The sequence below is a fragment of the Oryctolagus cuniculus genome, chromosome 15, assembly GCF_964237555.1.
Source record: "Oryctolagus cuniculus chromosome 15, mOryCun1.1, whole genome shotgun sequence".
Taxonomy (NCBI): domain Eukaryota; kingdom Metazoa; phylum Chordata; class Mammalia; order Lagomorpha; family Leporidae; genus Oryctolagus; species Oryctolagus cuniculus.
In genome coordinates this window covers 43,847,058-43,868,376 of record NC_091446.1, presented here as the reverse complement: position 1 = coordinate 43,868,376, position 21,319 = coordinate 43,847,058, and the positions used below count along the sequence as shown (strand labels likewise).

General features: G+C 39.8%; 1 protein-coding gene across 5 annotated transcripts in view; it reads left to right on the top strand.

Moving 5' to 3' along the window:
* Positions 1-3,592: 3,592 nt before the first annotated feature.
* The window catches only part of A1CF (APOBEC1 complementation factor), an 88,621-nt gene continuing 70,894 nt past the window's right edge, over positions 3,593-21,319 (top strand). For 2 of the 5 annotated variants that reach the window (XM_008270124.4, XM_002718366.5), the window contains exon 1: positions 3,593-3,732. The gene's annotated coding sequence lies outside the window, so the exon portion shown is untranslated. Of the gene's footprint in view, positions 3,733-7,556; positions 7,593-21,319 lie in introns of all 5 variants that reach the window. The other 3 variants (XM_008270123.4, XM_070057678.1, XM_070057677.1) reach the window with 3 other exon arrangements.

Below are 21,319 nucleotides of genomic sequence, written 5' to 3'. Positions count from 1 at the left end.
TAATGATCTGCTTCTCTGAAATCCAAATCACAAACTATAATTTGAATACCTACACAAATGAAGTAAATCTAAGGTTAGAAAATGGAGCAGGGCAGGCAGTGTTTTTCATTGCAATTTATTCTCTATTTGATACCCAGAATATACCTGGATGTGGTTTCCCTTCTTTAAATCCTTCAGTGAAATCCCAGTGCCCAGAAATAACACTGGAAATCTGTAGAACCCTGTGCATGGTCATTTATGAGATGACTTTGACTTAGTTGCCTACTCCAGTCACTTTCCTCGTGTTTTCCCTCTTGCCCCTCATAACTGCCTTCTATCAATTATTTGCATGTGTCAAACTCATTATAACTCAAGGCATTTACATGCATTATTTCCATTAATAGCAATGCTCACCCCTCCATCTGCACATTCTTCTGGTCTCAGGTTAAATATAATATGTTCTAGAAGGCTTTCCTCAACTAACTTCTGGTTCCATCTAGCCCTACACTAGATTAGGTCCTTTATGTTTTATTCTCTGTTTAGCATCCTCTACTTCTTCCTAATAGCTATTATAAGCATGTGCCACATCAGACACTTAGTTCAATGACAGACCCCCATATATGTTGTCCTAAAAGATTACTTTGCCTAGTGATGGCATAACCACGTTAGCTTGTAGAAGTACTTTCCATGACGTGTGCCCAATGATAAAATCCCCTAACAATGCATTTCTAGAGCTTTGTCCAATCATTAAGCAATACATGCTGTACAGTTATAACTAGTTGATCACTAGGGAATTTGCTTAGTGTCTGCACTCTCTGGTCTGTTAACCACTGAATCCCTAAGGACTAGTGCAGTATTTTGGAAACTTTAAAATTATGGTCCATACCAGAAGTAAATTTAACCTCATAACCAGCATACATAGACATATGTAACGGAAAAAAAGTTTTATGAACATTACTTATCCTCTCTAGGTGAAATTCACTTGATATTTTCAATTGTTATTAATATTTTGGATATATCCACTTTATTGATTTTACAGCCTACTAACAGATACAACTTTCATTTTAAATTATCACCACATTTAATACAAGTTAGCAGAGTAGATCCTCATTTGTTTATGAAATAAATCAATGGAAAATTAATGCTTTCTAGCTACTGTTCAGACTGGATTTATATTTACAAAGGAAAGTAAGCTTTGTCATTCTGGGTACAGTGTGATTAGACTAATGAGATCAAGGTCAGGAATTTGATCTCATTCTGATCAGTTGCTTTCTCTCTTCCAGGACAAAGGATGGTCACACAAGAACATAACCAGAAGAGGACCCTATTGACAACACGATTTTGGACATGTAGTCTCCAGAGCTGTGAAAAATAAATATTTGTTGTTGAAGCTACCCAGTGAGTGCTATTCTTTGAAAGCAACCAGAACTGAGACACTAGTTAACAGAGACAGTCGCTAATTTATGATGGTTCTACTTAAGACGCTTTGGCTTTATCAGAGTGTGAAACTGATATGCATTCAGTAAAAACTACACTTACATTTAGAATTTTGATCTTTTCCTTGGTTAGTAGGCAACAGACGCGAGGCATTGCTCCCAGCCAGCCCCACAGTTACAACACAGGGAACACTCACTATTCTAAAGTGTACTGTGTCACTTGGTCACAATACTGGATGGGTTAGATGTCGTCTTAGTCAGCTTTTCACTGCTTTAACTAAAATACCGAGAACAACTTCCCTTACAAAGCAAGAAGAATGATTTTGGTTCACGCTTTTGGAGACTGACAGTCCAAGGTCAGGTGGCCCCAGCGGTTCAGGCATTTGGTGAGAGCAGAGGATGATGGAAGGATATCATATGGCAAGGCAGGAAGTAGAGAAGCTAGGCCAAACTTGGCTTAAATAGCTAGCCCTCTTGAGAGCACTGCCTTCCAAGGGCAAGTCCCCAGTGACCTAAAGACCTCCTACTGAGTCTGCCTCCTAGATACCATAATTAGATCAAGTATTCATCTTTAATCTATTATCCATTAACATAAGATTTTTATGTTTAATCTGCTTGAATCTGGGAGAAAAAAAACCCTTACAGTCTATATCAAGTATCATACATGGATCTTTGACTTATAGTCTCAATGTTTGATGGGTTTACTGGGAGGCAACATGATTATAAGTTAAGGATATCAATATAATTCATTGTTTTACATGTTACATTTTTCTGTTTCTACCAGATATCTCAAAAGTCTATCTTTCCATTCCTCATCTTCATTTGTCACCATTTAGGCACCTACCACAGAAAACAATAAAAGAAACCCCTTCTAGGACTGTCAGTCCTACAACATGAACAATTCTGTGTTGGCCCAGGCAAATCACAAGTATTCCCCACCCACTGGGGAACCAAACACACACAGATTGAGTTTTCACCAAGAAACCTAATAAGAGTGCTTAGTAAGAGGGCCCACTCCGACAGGAGAAATGAAGGAATATACCACTACCCTAGATGGGCATTAAGTTTCCTCTAAGTCTCGCTATAGGGGCACAATTCCAGGACAAAACAACTGTTCCTGAGTGTTTTTAAAAATCCTGTCATACATTACTTTAGGTAGACTGTGGGTAAACCAGAAATGCGTGGCATCTGAGGACTGGAAATTGTAGGCAGGACCAGCATTTCAATAGTATCTTTCATCTTCTATGCATTCATAGATATGCTTAACCGATGTATCCTCCTTTGTAGTTCATATTATAGAAGGATTGCTTATTCTGTATTTTTTTATAAATCAAAACGCCCTCATAATAGTTGGTTCTTCAAAAATTAGACTTGTCTCACTAGAACAGAAGCCAAGGGACAGTATCCACTAATACCAGGTTTGGAGACTAGGGTTCACAGCCCACAAGCCAAAACTTACTGCCAATCACAAGGGTGTGTTTGTTCTTCATTTTTCAAGTGGCATCTATCATCCTTGAGGCTTACTCTACAGACGGCAGCCTTCTCTAGACAGAGGATTTAGGAAGCAGAGCTCGTGTTTTTGAAGATGCAGCTTCTCTTCTCTGTAGGCAGCACAGTCCTCGCTGAGGTTTCAGGCACGGGCAACAGCAGCAGCTCTCACACAGCACGTGTGTCGCCGAGTGTTAGGCTGTCACAGCCCCGGCTCCCTTAACATCGGAACGAGCAGCCTGCATGAGAAGTATGCTCCCCCCTCACTTGATCTGGCCTATATCTACCTACTTGTTATATAATTACTCTGTATTTTCTGTTCACAAGTCAGTACTTATCTAAACACTTGACCTCAAACTCCATGTAACACAGTGATAGAAAAAAGTGTAAAACAAAGAAATATTCTCCTAAATTACCTTAGACTTGCTATCACTTTGGCATAGCAGAAAACAAGGGAGCTAACACACACACACACACACACAATCTTCGTGGCCCAAATTGTAGTGAGTTCTACTTTTTAGATATATGATTATATGTCAATAACATAGCTTCAAAATAACATTTATGCCAATTTTAATTTTGTAAACACAAAACAAGGGTAGTTTTGTGTGCTGTTTGGACTGTAGTGACCCAATTATCTGGTCAAAGGGCTGCATGGATGCAAGAGACAGGGTGAGTTAAAGTTTAACTCCGGGGAATTGTAAACCAAACCTAAAGCCACTGAACCTTTGGAGTTTGGTATGATGATTAGAACATAACCGGAGGGACACGCTGAATTCGCCACAATCAAGGAAACCTTTTCCGGGTGGGGATCTCTGAAATTACTCAGGTATGGTCCATGTGTTTTGCTTTTTCTGTTTCAAGTTTGTGAAACTGGGCATTGTACTATTGGTGGGAATGCAGCAAAAACATCTTTGGCACTCTTCTATTACTGAGCCTAACCCAGGGAGTGGGATAGTTTGCTTTTATATGAATTAAACAAACTGAAACAAAAAAAAATACTTAAGAATGACCATATAAGCTCAAAATGACATGGCCGCCATGTTCTGTTTCTGGACTTCATTAATTTCTGAGGATAAAAAACAACAGATTTACCTTTGGTTCAAGAGTGTAGCTGATATTCTGAGAAGTCTATGCTGTAGCCACATAGCAGCGGGACTTGCGGCTAACTGCCTACTCTGCTCCTAGGACCCTGGCAAATAAAATGTCATTAACAAGAGAAAGGGACTTAACATCATCAATAGGTTTTTGAGTTTCCTGTATTTGTCTAATTCCTATCATACTTTAGACTTCATATAGTGAGATATCTCCTACAGTGTCATTACTCCCATAAAAAAATGTTGGTCAATTCCTGCTATTTCCTCCTATTAACCAAAAGAATACCTAAGATACTAGCCTCTGATTCTAGCAAAAAAAAAAAAAAAAAAAAGAAAGAAAGAAAGAAAGAAAGAAAGAAAAAAGAAAAAAGAAAAAAAAAACAGTTCTGGAAAATGATGACTGGTTTTCAGTGTGTTAAAGTTCAGCCATGGGACAGCTAATTACTAGATCGTTTCCACAGTTTGGGCAACTGTGCTACAGTGGATGTATTTCACATTATCATTTTATTCATTCCATAAAGATGATTCACAACCTAAATATGAGGATATCTAATCTAATGAAATAAATCAAACACGGTATTTAATAAGAATATTACATTCCTATTAGAAAACTTCTAAATTCTGATTGAAAGACTTACCAATGTAGGTTCCAAGGAAAATTAATTTCAGCTTAAACAAATTTCTTTATGTATGATTTGGATGTGTATTGTGCGTCTCGAAGATCAGCAGCACAGCCGTATCTGGGTGTTGTATAGGACTATTATCTCCTAAAGCATATACTCATCAACTCTACTCTCAATATAATTTAGGAGCATTGGTCTTGGCTGAACCATTCTTTATAATACACGCTGGGAAGCATGTGATGGGAGGATAGTTCTTGAAATAAAAGTGAAATCACATACTTGTCAAAGCAAAATCACTGATCTGTCAAAACAGTGAGGCTTTTTCCTAAGGACAGAGAAATCGATAGATGACTTGGGGTTCATTCTTAAAGGTCCCATTTGCTGAGGTAACAGCAACACTGCCAATTTTAGGCAATTTGTACATTTTGCTGTTCCAATTCATTATGTATCAGGTATAAGGGAAGAGAGAATAGAGTCAGCAAGGAAAGTCACTTTGCTGTGGAAAACATTATTAAATGACAGATAGATATAAAAATCATTAAATCTTTAGTGATTACTTCCAACTGAGCTTATACTAAATTAGCTTCATGTCATTCCACATATAATTTCTTATATAGTGTTCAGTGGTTGTTAACAAATATAGGTCAAAAGAAAAATGCCATGTTTTGTCTCTACATTTAATTTATAATGAACATATTATTTCAGGAATATCTTATTAATATTTCTCAGAAGTGGACTCCTCAGAAGACAAATTAAGAAAGAACAGTTTTTATAGTCTATGTCCAGACTTCATGATAACCCAAATTGAATGAAAGAATGGAAATCATTACTATCTAACACATCTAAAGGGATCTTACAGCCCAGTCAGATGGCACCAAACAAATTATGCCTAAGAGACTTTGAAAATTAATCGTAGAAAGGCCACTGGACATTTCTGCAGATAGAGGAAGTTTGGAATGCATTTTCCAAAACCCACTAGGTTTGTGGTCTTCTGTATACTATTTGACTTCCCTGAATCTCAGACTCCTGAAATATGAAATGGGGGCAAAATCTAGTGGGAAAATTCTGTGAGGATTAAATGAGATGATAAAACAAAGCAGTTAAGCATGGTGCCTGGTGCTTAGGAATGCAGCCTAACTCTCTTCTTTGTCATTACTCTGTTTGTAACAATCTCCAGAAAATTTCCTACAACTGTCCAAACTTACACATGAGAGCTCCTTTCAGTCAAAACAATGCTAATATATATGTATATATGTATATATATGTATATATATGTGTGTGTATAGTGTATACAAGCAATGAAACTGATTATTCAGATAGTAACCCCCTCCTCTATTAAGAAAGTGCTAATCTACAATACTGTTTTTAATATTACTGCACATGCACGAATATACTGTTTTCAGAGACTATGGCTCAAGAAAACTCATAGCTAAAAGCTCAACATGCATTTCACTCAAACCCATGGGACACTGACACAGTGTACGTTCATTTCTTCACACTGTCAGTTAATGTTAAAAATCTGTTTCAATAATTGGCTATTAAAATATTGTCATCCCTTGGAAAGCTAGATAGTACTTTGGGTACTATTGCACAATAGCTTTCATTACCTTACATGTCTCTTAATGACTCAATAAGTTTAAACAAGACAGTATTGATCGACAGAGGATAAACACCATTTTACCTTATTCATGGAAACTGTAACCAGGCGCCTCTAAAGTGCAGTCCTAACAATCCACACTCACCCAGGAAAGGCAGCTGGAAAGGGAGCAGTGTTTCTCCGTGACATGCTATACAAGAAACCCAAGTCCCGTCTGTCCCTTGGCCTGACACTGAAAACCCAGGTGGTTGTTATTGATAAGGATTTATTGCTGATCAGCTCAAGAGAGACAATTTTTCATTTTATGCCATAAAACCTATTTTAACTAGGTTATTAGCTTTAAAAATTATTTAGAATTTTTAATTTAATGAACTAAAATTTATACTGTTTTAGTAAGGTGAAACAAAAATTTAAATATTTTCATTTGTAAAAATTGTTTTGACTAAATTATGCTGTTATTTGAACTTTCTAATTTTTTTCTCTTAAAGATAGACAAGTGGAGCTTTTTTCTTATGTGCATATAGAGCGGATTTTTTTTTTTTTTACAGGCAGAGTTAGTGAGAGAGAGAGACAGAGAGAAAGGTCTTCCTTCCATTGGTTCACCCCCCAAATGGCCACTACGGCCGGTGCACCGCGCTGATCCAAAGCCAGCAGCCAGGTGCTTCCTCCTGGTCTCCCATGCAGGTGCAAGGCCCAAGCACTTGGGCCATCCTCCACTGCCTTCCCAGGCCACAGCAGAGAGCTGGACTGGAAGAGGAGCAACCGGGACAGAATCTGGCACCCCAACCGGGACTAGAACCCCGGGGTGCCAGCGCCGCAGGCGGAGGGTTAGCCTAGTGAGCCATGGCGCCGGCCAGAGTGGAATATTATTAACAATTACATAAAAACATTTTCCAAGTTTGTTTATTCTAGTAGGGATCAGTCTCTGGTAATATTAAGGGAGAAGTAGTAATAAGGATGGAAGATAACTCTCTGGCTTGCACAGCTACCTACAGGGTTCTGCTCCAGTCAGTAATATGACTAAAGAGAATAAGCATATGACAATTTGGCTAGACAGAATGTCTAAGAGAGCAAATGATTTATAATTCCATAAAACCCACTTTCAATAGGGTTCTAATGCCTTTCCTTCCTCCATCAGTTAAAAAAATCATCATTGTTTTGGGATGCTCAATCAATTTAAAAAACTAGATTTAAGTCACGGAATTAACTACTATAGTCTGTTATTTCCATTGCATAGTCTAGTTCATAAAAGCATTTCTTACAGAAGAATTTGTGTGGGAAGTTTAAAAATGCCAAGCTTCTTCGCAGTTAACTTCGTACGCCTGGTTTCTTCCAGGAAATTGAGTCGACATTCATCATTCTGATTGTTAAGGTGAGTTTAACGGAAAGAGGCTCTTACCTGCTGTGCTGATGCTGATTATACAGTCAGCCTTCAGCTACCTTACTGGACATTAACAGAATCTTCGATCAATTCGAGGCTAGATAGGACAAGGAAGGGATGCCATATGGGAGCCACAGAAGGTAACAGGAAAGCCAGTCCTATGCTGTTTCCAGAACAAAATACCCCTAAAAGATTTAAACAAGTCCAGATGCTGTAACTAGGATGAAATGAAGGAGGGAGGATTATAAAAGACCTAATAGGCTGGCAGAGGACTAGAAAAGCAATAGGTGCAATTGTTACTACTTTTCATTGCCAGTAATTTAAGCATTTTTCTATCCAGCTCTTTTATTGGGTTTCTGTTTAGTGCTTATCTTTTCAGCTGTATCCTTTAGCATGAAATAAATTGGCTTAATATGTGTACTTAAAACTTAATGCCTCTTATTATATGCAACAGAAGTCAGAAATCAGAATCCTAGATGCCATGGCCTTGGGACAAGGTGGTGGATGGGGTGGTGGAATGGTCTTGGCACATGGAAATGCCCATCTCAGGAATTCTCTGCCTGATCCTCTTTCTTGAAGATCCCTGACACTGCTCCATGGTACAGGCATTCACTGCCAACTGATTGGAATTGGCACCTTGTAATTATGATGATGATATTCATAATAACTCAACTGTGACATCTTTATATAGCTCTTGCTACATGCCAGCCCATTGGTTCATTCATTTAATCCTCCCTCTGGAATAGATACCGTGCTATACCATTTTTCCAATGAAGCAGTTAAGGCAAGAGGACATGAAGAAACTTGCCCAAGGTTTCAAGCTAGTTAGCAGTATTCGGGAGTGAATTCTATCATTCTGGCACAAACTACCCTGCAAACACAGGATAAACAGAACAATTAGAATTAAGACTTGGAACTAGAAGCAAACTAAAAGACCCTGCAGTTGACAGAGAATTTCCCATGGATAGAAAACACTGTTAGGGTGAGAACCCAAGTATAAAACCCCAATTCCCCAGTGTGCCAACTCCCATGGCACACATTGTCAGTTCAACCCAATTCTCTACAGTTCCAGGAGACGGGTTATCTGGACCTCCATGGTTAAGAGAAATGTTTCCTTCACTAAAGTCACACCCTCCTTGCCTTGCCCAGACTCTCAGTCTGACACAGCAGAGACTCAGTTAAAGGGGACCCATCATTGGGGAGATTGTGATGTCCAGAGGATAGAAGAAACATAGAAAGAGGATGTAAGAGTTTCCATGGAAGGGGACAGGAACACCAGGCACAGCCACCACAAAAACAGGGGCAAGATTAGTTATGGAGTCGTTGATGAAAATACCCAGTCCTTGTCTTGAGTGTCTTGGCTACCTTACATGCAAACCCTGTTAGTGTCGGAAGAGGGTACAGCACCTACCACCTGGAAGTGTCTCGTCTGGAGGACAAATCCTTCTCCCCATGGAAAAAATAATTGGGCTGCGAGGTCTGTGTCTGCTAAGGGAGTCCCATATTTAAACTGACCTAATTTGGAACTTTAAATTGAGCCTGATGCTCCCAGATAGCAGCTTCAGCAGCCTGAATAGCTATTCACGTAGGATAATAATAGTTTCCAGAAGTTCCTTATTAAAATACACTTTAATTGGGATGCGGGGTGTGGGTGACAGGGACATTTCAGCCTGTAACCACATGACAGAGTAACAAGCCTGGCAAAGACTTTGGGCAGGATACTCAGGAGTCGTTAACTTTTGATGAGGAGGGGAAGGGAAGACATGGAGGTCAGGTGGCCAGCAGCGCAGTGTCATGAGCAATCCAAAGATGATGAGAGAGATGTGAAAAGCAGGTGTTTGATCTTTGAGGAAGAAGTTCCGCACTTATTAAATAATTTTGATTTGGAATTAAAGTCATCCAGACATCACACTTACTGGATATCAGCGTCAGTCCCTTCATGTTTCTCCCATATTGTCTAACAGGTGCTCAATGTAGGTGCACTTGAACTAGAATCATCCAGGGAGTGCCAGTATGTGGACCTTGAATATAATTCTAAGAGCAGAAACTCTTTTCATTTCCCTTTCAGAAACAAGCAATAAAGTTTAATTTTTCCTATAATAATGCAGTAACTCAAAATTGCAAGATTCTCTGTAGTTCAATGACCCAAACCTCTGATTCACAGCACTGACACAGCAGAAAGCAAAAACACTGTATGTTAGAAAGCTCTGAACCCAGAATGGCTAAGCTCAAATCCTGACTCCTTCACTGTCTACTACATGATCTTGACAAAATTCTTTGTGCTTGTTTCTTCTGTAAAATTGGAGTTAAGAATTAGATCAGACAATACACATGAATTGTTTGGAACAATACCAAGAAAGAATGCATAAACTTCGCTATCATGGCTATAATTCTCATAATATTTCTGTGTCTACTACCCAGTGCTACATAGGAGATAATTGGTTACAAGGAGAGAAGCTATGAAGGTGAAAAAAGAGTGGTTTCCTATCCTGCAATGAGGTGGTTGAGAAGTTGACCCTATACTTAGCCCTGGCTCGTGGCACAAATCTGCACCAGCCTCTCCCTGACACTGTTCCAAGTTTTCCAAGGCATGAGATGTTCTCTGTGCCAGGCAGGGCCTCCTAATTAAGTCAGTATAGAATGATTTGAAGACACCTGGGTCATTAACAAGAGAAGCAGAATAGAATTACAGATCCTCCTGCCAGAGTACAAATCTCTTGGGCTTTGTTATTTTCATAGTTACAACAAAAAAAGGTCTGTACTCAAAGCCACTTATGAAATGCAGGTGATACTGAAATACAGGATGGCTGTTAGCAAAACAAAAATGCAAGCACGGAATAAATTAGCCCCTCCACAGGCACAGGGACTTTCTGAAGAGCAGGACCTGAAGAGAAAATGGAGTGGTGAGAGGGAGTAAGGTGGGGGGAAGCCAAGTGGGCCTCAAGACTGCTGTGAAAGGAGTTAGGAGTTATTAGGCTTCTCCTAAGCGCCCACTGCGATTGCAGGATAATCCATCACGCTCATCTTCAAGGTTTCTCTTTTTCTGAAAAGTTCACATATTTATCATTCTAAATTAGGAGTTCATTAAAGAAAGAGAAGGAATTTTGCTGGTTTTTCAATTTTCAAACCTAACAGTGTTTGGCGCATAATAAATGCACAACACTTATGCTGATTTATTTTTCTCCTATCTCCCCAATCTTATCTGTTATTATTATTATGCCCTTCCCTTCCCTTCCTCCCCAACAACTTGCATTCAGCATTCTAACCATACTCAAGTTTTTTTCATTCATCTTTGTTGTTTTCACTCCCATTTCTGATCCTCTCCTAACTGCTGACCATCCATCAAACGGGTCTGAGTAGAGAAAAGAGTATGTGCTAGAAATGAGTAGAATATACAGTTGGGTAAATATGATCAGTTATGAAGCAAAAAAAAGTTGACATTAACTGACAGAGTGATGAAATGTGGGACCGCATAAAGTGTTTTAATAGGAGAGCAATAAATAAATGAGTAAATAAATCTTTTTTTAAAAAAGGGGTATTTAAGAAAACTAACCTGCTTTATGCAGATAATATTAGAATTAGAAAACATCACAGCCAAATTCAGGAAATAATCCAGGTATGAAGTTATGGTAGCATTGATGATATTTAATAGCAGTAGGAATTCAAAAGAAGAGTAGCACATCATGACCTGGCTGGAAATAAGGAGTCACAAAGGTAATAAGGACAGTCATGCTGATGCATATAAATTAGCATAGAATTGTAACATATATAGCCTGGCTTGTTTAAGGGAAACATAGGCTGGTTTTCATTACAAGGGTCAAATTGCCTCAATGCCACTGAAATAGAGTTTTAGTTAGATTTTGTAAGCTTTACTCTAAGGAACAAGTATATTCCATTTGTCAATGATTATCAGTCTTGCTGAGAATTTTCAACTTAAGTTTTCCAAATTGGTCTGAGGATACAACAAGCAGCTATGAAGCTCAAAGGGACAATCTTAATAAAGAGAGAAAGAGACAGTAACAAGAGGCTAAGAATGAATAAATACAAACTCACACTCATCAGATATCAGTAAAATGCCTCACACATAATTGGTCCTAACACTACTGAATAAACAATGCTTTTAAGCTGAAAGATATCTACCTTGTATGTCATGATTACCACTTTATAAATTTATGAACCATTTAAAAAATTATACATGCAAAACATCTATTCTCATTAATCTATGCCATTCTAGAATTTCTAAATTCTGTGACTCTTTTTCTCAAGGGATCTTTAAGCATGATAGGAAGAGTTGGGTATTATTGCCTAATGGAGATAACACAACAGCCATCAGTAACCTGATCTTATGGGAACTAGAACAATGATATGGACATCAGAACTATCTATATACATGTAGTTAGGGTTCTCCAGAGAAACGTAATTGATGGATGGATGGATAGATGCATATACAGATAATGACACATAAAGAGATCTGTTAGATCTGTTATAAGGAATTGGCTCGTGTGATTATGGAAGCAGAGGTCCCAAGATTTACAGTTTGTAACAAGCGGATCCAATGTGTTGTTTCAGTCCAAGTCCAAAGGTTTGAAAACCAGAAGAGACAAAGGAGTTCTAGCTGGAAGCAGCCAGGCGCGAGGCACAGAACAGCCAATATTTCATTTTGAGGCAAAAGGAAAAAAAAAAAAAAAGCAATGTTCCAGATCAGTGCAGTCAAGCCAGCAGAGTTCTCTCTCAGCCTTTTTGTTCTACCCTGGTCTTCAGTGACTGAATGAAGCTAGCTCACATTAAGGAAGGCAAACTGCTTTACTTAATCTACCCGTTCAAAAGTTAAGCTCATCCACAAACATCCTCACAGCAATACCCAGAATATTTGACCAAATGGGTACCCAGTGGCCTAGTGACGACGACACATCAGATTAAATAACCACAGATTGGAAGGAGAGGATGGGGTCTGATTTTAAGCGTCTCTTCTTCCATACTACTACCTACTTCTCCCAACATATGCACAATTTCTATCTGCTGCTAATATTTTCCGGCGTTGATTAGGAGGATCCCTATTTCAGAGCTTCTGATACTCTGTTCAACTTGAGCACAGCATGGAGGATCATTAAGAAAGAGACTTGATGTCAGAGCTAGTTATGAAGGAAAGGGGTCAAGAGAAAGGACTCTCATTTGGTGGTGGTGCAACACCAGTCCCAAGAGTTTAATCTCCCTTATGTAGATGTACATATTCATGTCTGCACTTGATGGCCAACACATTCATATACCCACAGGTACTTCAAAAGTTCACAGAAAAGTTGAAATAAAAAATGTTTCTTTTAGTGCCAGAAAATGTTGAAATCCATTGTTTTTTTAAAATGTGCATTTTTTAAAATATTCAAACTTTCTTTATTGTACTCTCCAACATGTAACTGCTTTTTCAGTATTATTCTAGTATACTATTTTTTAAAAGATTTATTTATTTGAAAGTCGGAGTTACACAAAGAGAGGAGAAGGAGAGAGAGAGAGAGGTCTTCCATCCGCTGGTTCACTCCCCAATTGGCCGCAATGACTGGAACTGTGCTGATCAAAGCCAGGAGCCAGGTCTCTCACACAAGTGCAGGGGCCCAGGGACTTGGACTATCTTCTGTTTTCCCACAGCAGAGAGTTGGATCAGAAATGGAGCAGCCAGGACTTGAACTGGTGCCCATATGGGATGCTGGCACTGCAGGACGCGGCTTTATCCACTATGCCACAGGGCCGGCCCCCTATAATGTGCATTTTAACCAGCTTTTTGGAGCCCCACATACACACATGACTTATGGAGCAGGCATAAGGCTCTCTCAGCTAAGGAGACTGTAGAAGGGAGGAGCACCAGATAAGGATGTGTAAAGAAAGAAAACAGGGAAAAGTGAACATCTGGGCTTCACGAGCTGCCTACATGGGAGACTGTTCTAGGTAAGCAGATGGAAGGATGTCAAAGGTAGGAATTCCCAGAACTGCTCCGGTGCTTCATTGTCAACCTGCGTCAGCTCCTCCCTGATCAGCTCCTCTCCCTTCTAGAGGCCTTCCTTACTCCCTATCCTTTCTCTACTTCCTGGCTTCGGCTTCCTCTTCACCCATGCGGCTACAACAAATAATGGTTTTTAATGTGGATAGTGATACTATAACCACATTTGTGGTTGGTCCCCATTGAGACTGAGTTGAAAACAAATCAGTTGAGGCCGGTGCCACAGCTCACTAGGCTAATCCTCCGCCTTGCACACCGGGTTCTAGTCCCGGTCGGGGCACCGGATTCTGTCCCGGTTGCCCCTCTTCCAGGCCAGCTCTCTGCTGTGGCCAGGGAGTGCAGTGGAGGATGGCCTAAGTGCTTGGGCCCTGCACCCCATGGGAGACCAGGAGAAGTACCTGGCTCCTGCCATCGGATCAGCGTGGTGCGCCAGCTGCAGCGCACCAGCCGCGGTGGCCATTGGAGGGTGAACCAACAGCAAAGGAAGACCTTTCTCTCTGTCTCTCTCTCTCTCACTGTCCACTCTGCCTGTCAAAAAGAAAAGAAAGAAAGAAAGAAAAGAGAAGAGAAGAGAAGAGAAGAGAAGAGAAGAGAAGAGAAGAGAAGAGAAGAGAAGAGAAGAGAAGAGAAGAGAAGAGAAGAGAAGAGATCAGTTGAGCCAGAACATAATAAGAAAGAGTTGGTGGCCGGCAGCTTGGCTCACTTGGCTCATCCTCCACCTGTGGCACCAGCACCCAGGGTCCTAGTCCCGATCAGGGCACCGGATTCTGTCCCAGTTGCTCCTCTTCTAGTCCAGCTCTCTGCTGTGGCCTGGGAAGGCAGTGGAGGATGGCTCAAGTGCTTGGGCCCTGCACCCACATGGGAGACCAGGAGGAAGAACCTGGCTCCTGGCTTCGGATTGGCGCAGCGCACCGGCCGTAGTGGCCATTTGGAGGTGAACCAACGGCAAAGGAAGACCTTTCTCTCTGTCTCTCTCTCACTGTCCACTCTGCCTGTCCAAAAAAAAAAAAAAAAAAAAAAAAAAAAAGAACGAGTTGGTTTTGGTTTTTGGGATTTTTTTTAATCATTCCTCCTTTTCTCCTGTAATTTAGTTTCTAGGCTTTTTATTAGTCTTTTTCTTTTTTAATTTTTTTTTCATCTGAGTATCCATCTGGTCTATTTGGCAGGTGGAATGCATTTAATGACTGAATTGTTTTGACATTTAAGATGTACAAATTACAACTTAAGTCAGCTGTTCTAAACTCAGTTGCACGTTATTATCACCTGGGGGGCTTTGTGCTACATCATTTCCTGGGCCCTTTTCCAGACAAGAATCCCTTCCGAGCTGGACAGGACGATGCCCAAGCGCCGGTTGGTGATTCTAATGTGAGGCCAGGCCGCATTTCAGCTGGAACTGTCACAGCTATTCCCCAGCTAACCTTGGATGCTGGTTTGGAGCATGCGTATTAACAGTGGTACAGCATTTTAAGGATAGGACCATCAAGCATGTTACTGCAAGTCACACTTAATGGAATTCACTCCAACTGGATACAACCTCTGAGCAGAACATTACGTCAGAAGTTGCTTTTGCAAGCATAAAAATAGGAGATAAAAAAGAAGATAAAAATAGGAGATCCTGCTAAACCAGACTCTTTTTGCTTTTTGTAGAAGGAAAGAGATTTTTCTATGAATTATATTGAGTCTGTTAAAAACTAAAGATAAATTAAAAACAGGAGAGGGTTGATAGAATAAATTTCAAAATTCCATTTTTGACAAGATGTGCCTAAGTTAATACTTTCTCTTCTTGTCTTGTGCAATCTACAGTTCTGAGCTAAATCCCAGGGATTTAAAGGGCTTCTTATTGATATTTAAAGGGCATGTTAAGCAAATCAATAGTGATTTTTTTTGAAACAGATAAAATGTACCTCTGTAATATTCACTTAATGAGAATGCTAAAAAGTAGGTGGTATTTCTACTGTATGTATTATGAATCATATCAACTTTACAAAGAAGTTGTTCTTTTAAAAATTACTTTTTACTCAAACAAAATACAAAGAATTCCTGGCTGCTTGGATTGTTTTGCAAGAATGATTGTGGGCTAAATGAGCATGTTTAACTCTGCAAAGTTTGGGTAACTTTTTAAAAAAAAATAAGATTATGTCTGATTCCTGATTTTCATGGAGTAAAACAGTAAGATAGTGGAGGGAGGGACTTGCTTCCTCCCCTCCTGCGTGTTTTAAGTATTTATACTATGCAGTAAAACACATATACAAAATTATAAAACAATAATCACTTGCCTATTATACATATGCATATTTTTTCTCTAATAAGTTCTCAGTAGCTCCAACTGTATTCTTCTCCAATACAGTTTTGTTTTTCTCTATATTTATTTTTACTGCAGTGCAACTTCCCCCAATATCTTGGGTTTGCTGTTTTAAGTTACTGCAGGACTAAGAATGATTCCAAATAAGATAGAATATGAATTTTAAATCTCAACAAATGGCAATCAAAGTACCAGCTGGCGCTATACAATGCCTTTGCAAAAAATAACCGTTTCTTTAGAAAGTCATGTCTATCAGTCTTATCTCTCTGGAATAGTTAACATCTTGTCCTAAAAGTGCAATGTACACTTCAGAGGCAGTCAGCAACTTCTTTAACCAGGACTGTCACCAAAGGAGCAGGAAAGAGTATAAAGAATTAAAGAATGGAAGAGAGTAAGAGTCAGGAGAAGGGAAAAGGAACTGTGTGAGCACGTTAGGTGGCGACAGTGAGAAGACCCTACTGCCAACGCTGTGTTGAGCCCGGGAGAGGCACTTTGGCTCGGGCTCCCAACAACTGTGCTGCCTCATCCAGTACTTAGTTTTCAGTCAATGTCTTCCTTTTCTGGCAACCTACAATCCAGAAGAACTAAAGACCAATAGAATCAAGGAACCAATACTTTCCTTTAAATAGAAAAATAAACCAGCCCCCAAAATGGCTCAGATCCTGCCAAGTGAAACATCACTTGGTAAACCACGAAGGCACCAGAACACAAGGTGCATTTCAGTGACCTGTGACTCAGCACCTTAGAGAGCCTGCTGTGACCATAGGCCCATTTTGGACCACATCCAGTGGAGAACAGATCCTGGATTTGTCCAAATGAACTGTCAGAGAGTCCACCGTGCAGCACTACTCATTTTCATTCCAGCAAAGAGCTCAAAGTACCGTAGAGCTTTAGATGACCGAGGGCACATTTCCCCATGGAAGAGAAGGAAGACCAACAGTCCCTCTGTTAGCAGCATGACCGGCTGTCCTGTGTTCTTCACAACAACCCCTTAAGGGAAGCAGGGCACATACTATAATCCTCCCACCCTCTATTTTTGCTTAACATGAGGAAACCAGAAAGAAGTAAAATGTAGTAATTAAAGGCACAAACTCTGTCCCCAGCTGACCTAGATTCAAATTATCTGTCTGGCCGGCACCGCGGCTCACTAGGCTAATCCTCCGCCTTGTGGCGCCGGCACACCGGGTTCTAGTCCTGGTCGGGGCGCCAGATTCTGTCCTGGTTGCCCCTCTTCCAGGCCAGCTCTCTGCTGTGGCCAGGGAGTGCAGTGGAGAATGGCCCAAGTGCTTGGGCCCTGCACCCCATGGGAGACCAGGGTATGTACCTGGCTCCTGCCATCAGATCAGCGCGGTGCGCCGGCCACAGCGTGCCAGTCGCGGCGGCCATTGGAGGGTGAACCAACGGCAAAGGAAAACCTTTTTCTCTGTCTCTCTTTCTCACTGTCCACTCTGCCTGTTAAAAAAAAAAATATCTAGCCGGCGCCGTGGCTCAATAGGCTAATCCTCCACCTAGCGGCGCCGGCACACCGGGTTCTAGTCCCGGTCGGGGCGCCGGATTCTGTCCCGGTTGCCCCTCTTCCAGGCCAGCTCTCTGCTGTGGCCAGGGAGTGCAGTGGAGGATGGCCCAAGTGCTTGGGCCCTGCACCCCATGGGAGACCAGGAAAAGCACCTGGATCCTGGCTCCTGCCATCGGATCAGCGCGGTGCGCCGGCTGCAGCGGCGGCCATTGGAGGGTGAACCAACGGCAAAGGAAGACCTTTCTCTCTCTCTCTGTCTCTCTCACTGTCCACTCTGCCTATCAAAAAAAAAAAAAAAAATCTGTCTGCCATTTATTTCCTGTGTGACCTTGGGCACTCAACTATCTCTCCGTACCTTGGTTTATTACCTGCATCATAGGAATAATATTATATATTTTCCACTTTAATCAGGATTAAATGACTTGTGCTTTAAATTTTTTTTCAATTATCACATTAAATGTATTCGGTAAATGATAACTGTTTCTTATTCTTTAGAATTTTGCCACATAATGGGGAAAAATTGGTGTCTTATTTTTCATTAGTCTGCATGATCACTGAGGCTAGCCATTTTAAATCACACATTTGTAAACTATTTTTTATTTTTTTCCCTGTCCACTGATTTTTAAATCTTATAAGTACTGCTTGCATATTGCAAATAGTATGTTCTGTTACATAAATAATAATCACTTTATTCCAGTCCGTGGCCTCCTCCTACTTTGCCAGTGAAGAAGGTCACCATTACAGATATTTGTAATTTTTATGGAGTCAGATCTGTTAGTTTTTCAGCTCTGATATGCTTGGTTTCAAAGAACTCCTAGACCACAAGATTAAAAAAAACACTCTCCTATGCTTCTTTGTAGTAGCTGTACAATGTTTTTAAAGTTATTTCTTTAATCCACTTAGCATTTTGATATAAGATGACACACGAACTTTTTTTTTCTCAAATGACCTACGATCTCCTTATGATTTGAAATGGCATATATTTGAGATTTTCAACATAAACTATGAGACTTTTGTTCAATTCCACTAATCCATTTGTCTATTCCTGTGCTTACTTTCATCTAAATGTTGATTAAAATGATTCCAAATCTACATGTTGTGGCATTTACTGCACATTTTATCTGACCAGGTGACCTGTAGAATCAATCTGTCAAATTTCAAAATAACTTTTTTGGGTTTAAATGGAATTTCATTAAATTAATAATTTGGGGGCCGGCACCGCAGCTCACTAGGCTAATCCTCCGCCTTGCGGCGCCTGCACACCGGGTTCTAGTCCCGGTCGGGGCGCCGGATTCTGTCCTGGTTGCCCCTCTTCCAGGCCAGCTCTCTGCTGTGGCCAGGGAGTGCAGTGGAGGATGGCCCAAGTACTTGGGCCCTGCACCCCATGGGAGACCAGGATAAGTACCTGGCTCCTGCCATCGGATCAGCGCAGTGTGCCGGCCGCAGCGTGCCGGCTGCGGGGGCCATTGGAGGGTGAACCAACGGCAAAGGAAGACCTTTCTCTCTGTCTCTCTCTCTCTCTCTCACTGTCCACTCTGCCTGTCAAAAAAAATTAATAATTTGGGAAGAACTGATATCTTGACAATAATAAGACTTTCATTTAGCCAGTCCTTGAAGCCCTCAGTAGAATTGTTTACTTCGTATAGACTTTAGACATTTCTCATTGTTTACTCTGTTTTATCTATTTCTTACATAGACTCATGATTCCTTATTTTGTAAGAAGTATATATTTTAATTACATTTCATTTGTTGTTGCTGTTAGACATTCACCTTATAACTGCTCCTATAGTATTTTACGACTTCTAAAGTTTCATATAGTTGATTTGTTTTTAGTGATCATGAGTGATTGCAATGTGTCATTAAGTATGACATTTAACAAATGGTTTTTTTTTGTTAGTTTTTTTTAACCCACAGCAACATTTTTATACTTAACAAATGGTTTTTTTGTTAGTTTTTTTTAAGTATGACATTTAATGCATGTTTATTCTAGATATTCTTTACTAATTTTAGAATATTATATTTTCTTACTAATTTAGGATGAGTTCATTTTTTAGCCAGTATTGGGCATTAATTTTATTAAGTGCCACAGTTACTGTGATGATCATGTACTTGATCCTTATCAGTGAAGTGAATTAAATAGAATCCCTAATGTTAAATATTTGCATACTCCTGGAACAACCCCATGTTGTTATTGTATATCGTTATTACAGTTTTTTGTTGAATGCAGTTCATATACATATTCATATGTGTTGTTGTCTAGTTTGTTGTTTTGTGATATATATGTCTGGTTATATCAGAGAGGATAATTCTATTGACAATGACATAATTTTTCCATTCTCCAAAAGGCTTGATATAATGAAGAAATTGTTTAAATTAGTTATAAAACTTATCTAATAAAACTACCTGTGCCTGGTTCTATTTGGGAGGAAGCACTGAATGCTTTTTTTTATTTTTTTAACTTTTATTTAATGAATATTAATTTCCAAAGTACAGCTTATGGATTACAATGGCTTTCCCCCCCATAACTTCCCTCCCACCCACAACCCTCCCCTCTCCCACTTCCTCTCCCATCCCATTCACATCAAGATTCACTTTCAATTCTCTTTATATACAGAAGATCAATTTAGCATATATTAAGTAAAGATTTCAACAGTTTGCACCCACACAGAAACACAAAGTGTAAAGTACTGTTTGAGTACTAGTTATAGCATTAAATCACAATGTACAGCACATTAAGGACAGAGATCCTACATGAGGAGTAAGTGCACAGTGACTCCTGTTGCTGACTTAACAAATTGACAATCTTGTTTATGGCGTCAGTAATCACCCTAGGCTCTTGTCATGAGTTGCCAAGGCTATGGAAGCCTTTTGAGTTCGCCGACTCTGATCATATTTAGACAAGGTCATAGTCAAAGTGGAAGTTCTCTCCTCCCTTCAGAGAAAGGTACCTCCTCCTTTGATGGCCTGTTCTTTCCACTGGGATCTCATTCACAGAGATCTTTCATTTAGGTTTTTTTTTTCCCCAGAGTGTCTTGGCTTTCCATGCCTATAATACTCTCATGGGCTCTTCAGCTAGATCCGAATGCCTTAAGGGCTGACTCTGAGGCCAGAGTGCTGTTTAGGACATCTGCCATTCTATGAGTCTGCTGTGTATCCCACTTCCCATGTTGGATAGTTCTCTCCCTTTTTTATTCTATCAGTTAATATTTGCAGACACTAGTCTTGTTTACGTGATCCCTTTGACTCTTAGTCCTGTGATCAATTTCTTCATTATATCAAACCTTTTGGAGAATGGAAAAATTATGTCATTGTCAATAGAATTATCCTCTCTGATATAACCAGACATATATATCACAAAACAACAAACTAGACAACAACACATATGAATATGTATATGAACTGCATTCGACAAAAAACTGTAATAACGATATACAATAAACAACATGGGGTTGTTCCAGGAGTATGCAAATATTTAACATTAGGGATTCTATTTAATTCACTTCACTGATAAAGATCAAGTACATGATCATCACAATTGTGAACAGAAATTGATGACTTGGACTGGTGGGATGTCATTGGTACATGCCACCTTGATGGGATTGAATTGGAATCCCCTGGCACATTTCCAACTCTACCATTTGGGGCAAGTCCGATTGAGCATGTCCCAAATTGTACATCTCCTCCCTCTCTTATTCCCAATCTTATATTTAACAGGGATCACTTTTCAGTTAAATTTAAACACCTAAGTATAATTGTGTATTAATTACAGAGTTCAACCAATAGTATTAAGTAGAACAAAAAAATACTAAAAGAGATAAAATATTAAGTTGTTCTTCAACAGTCAGGACAAGGGCTGATCAAGTCACCGTTTCTCATAGTGCCCATTTCACTTCACTTGAATGCTTTTCAAT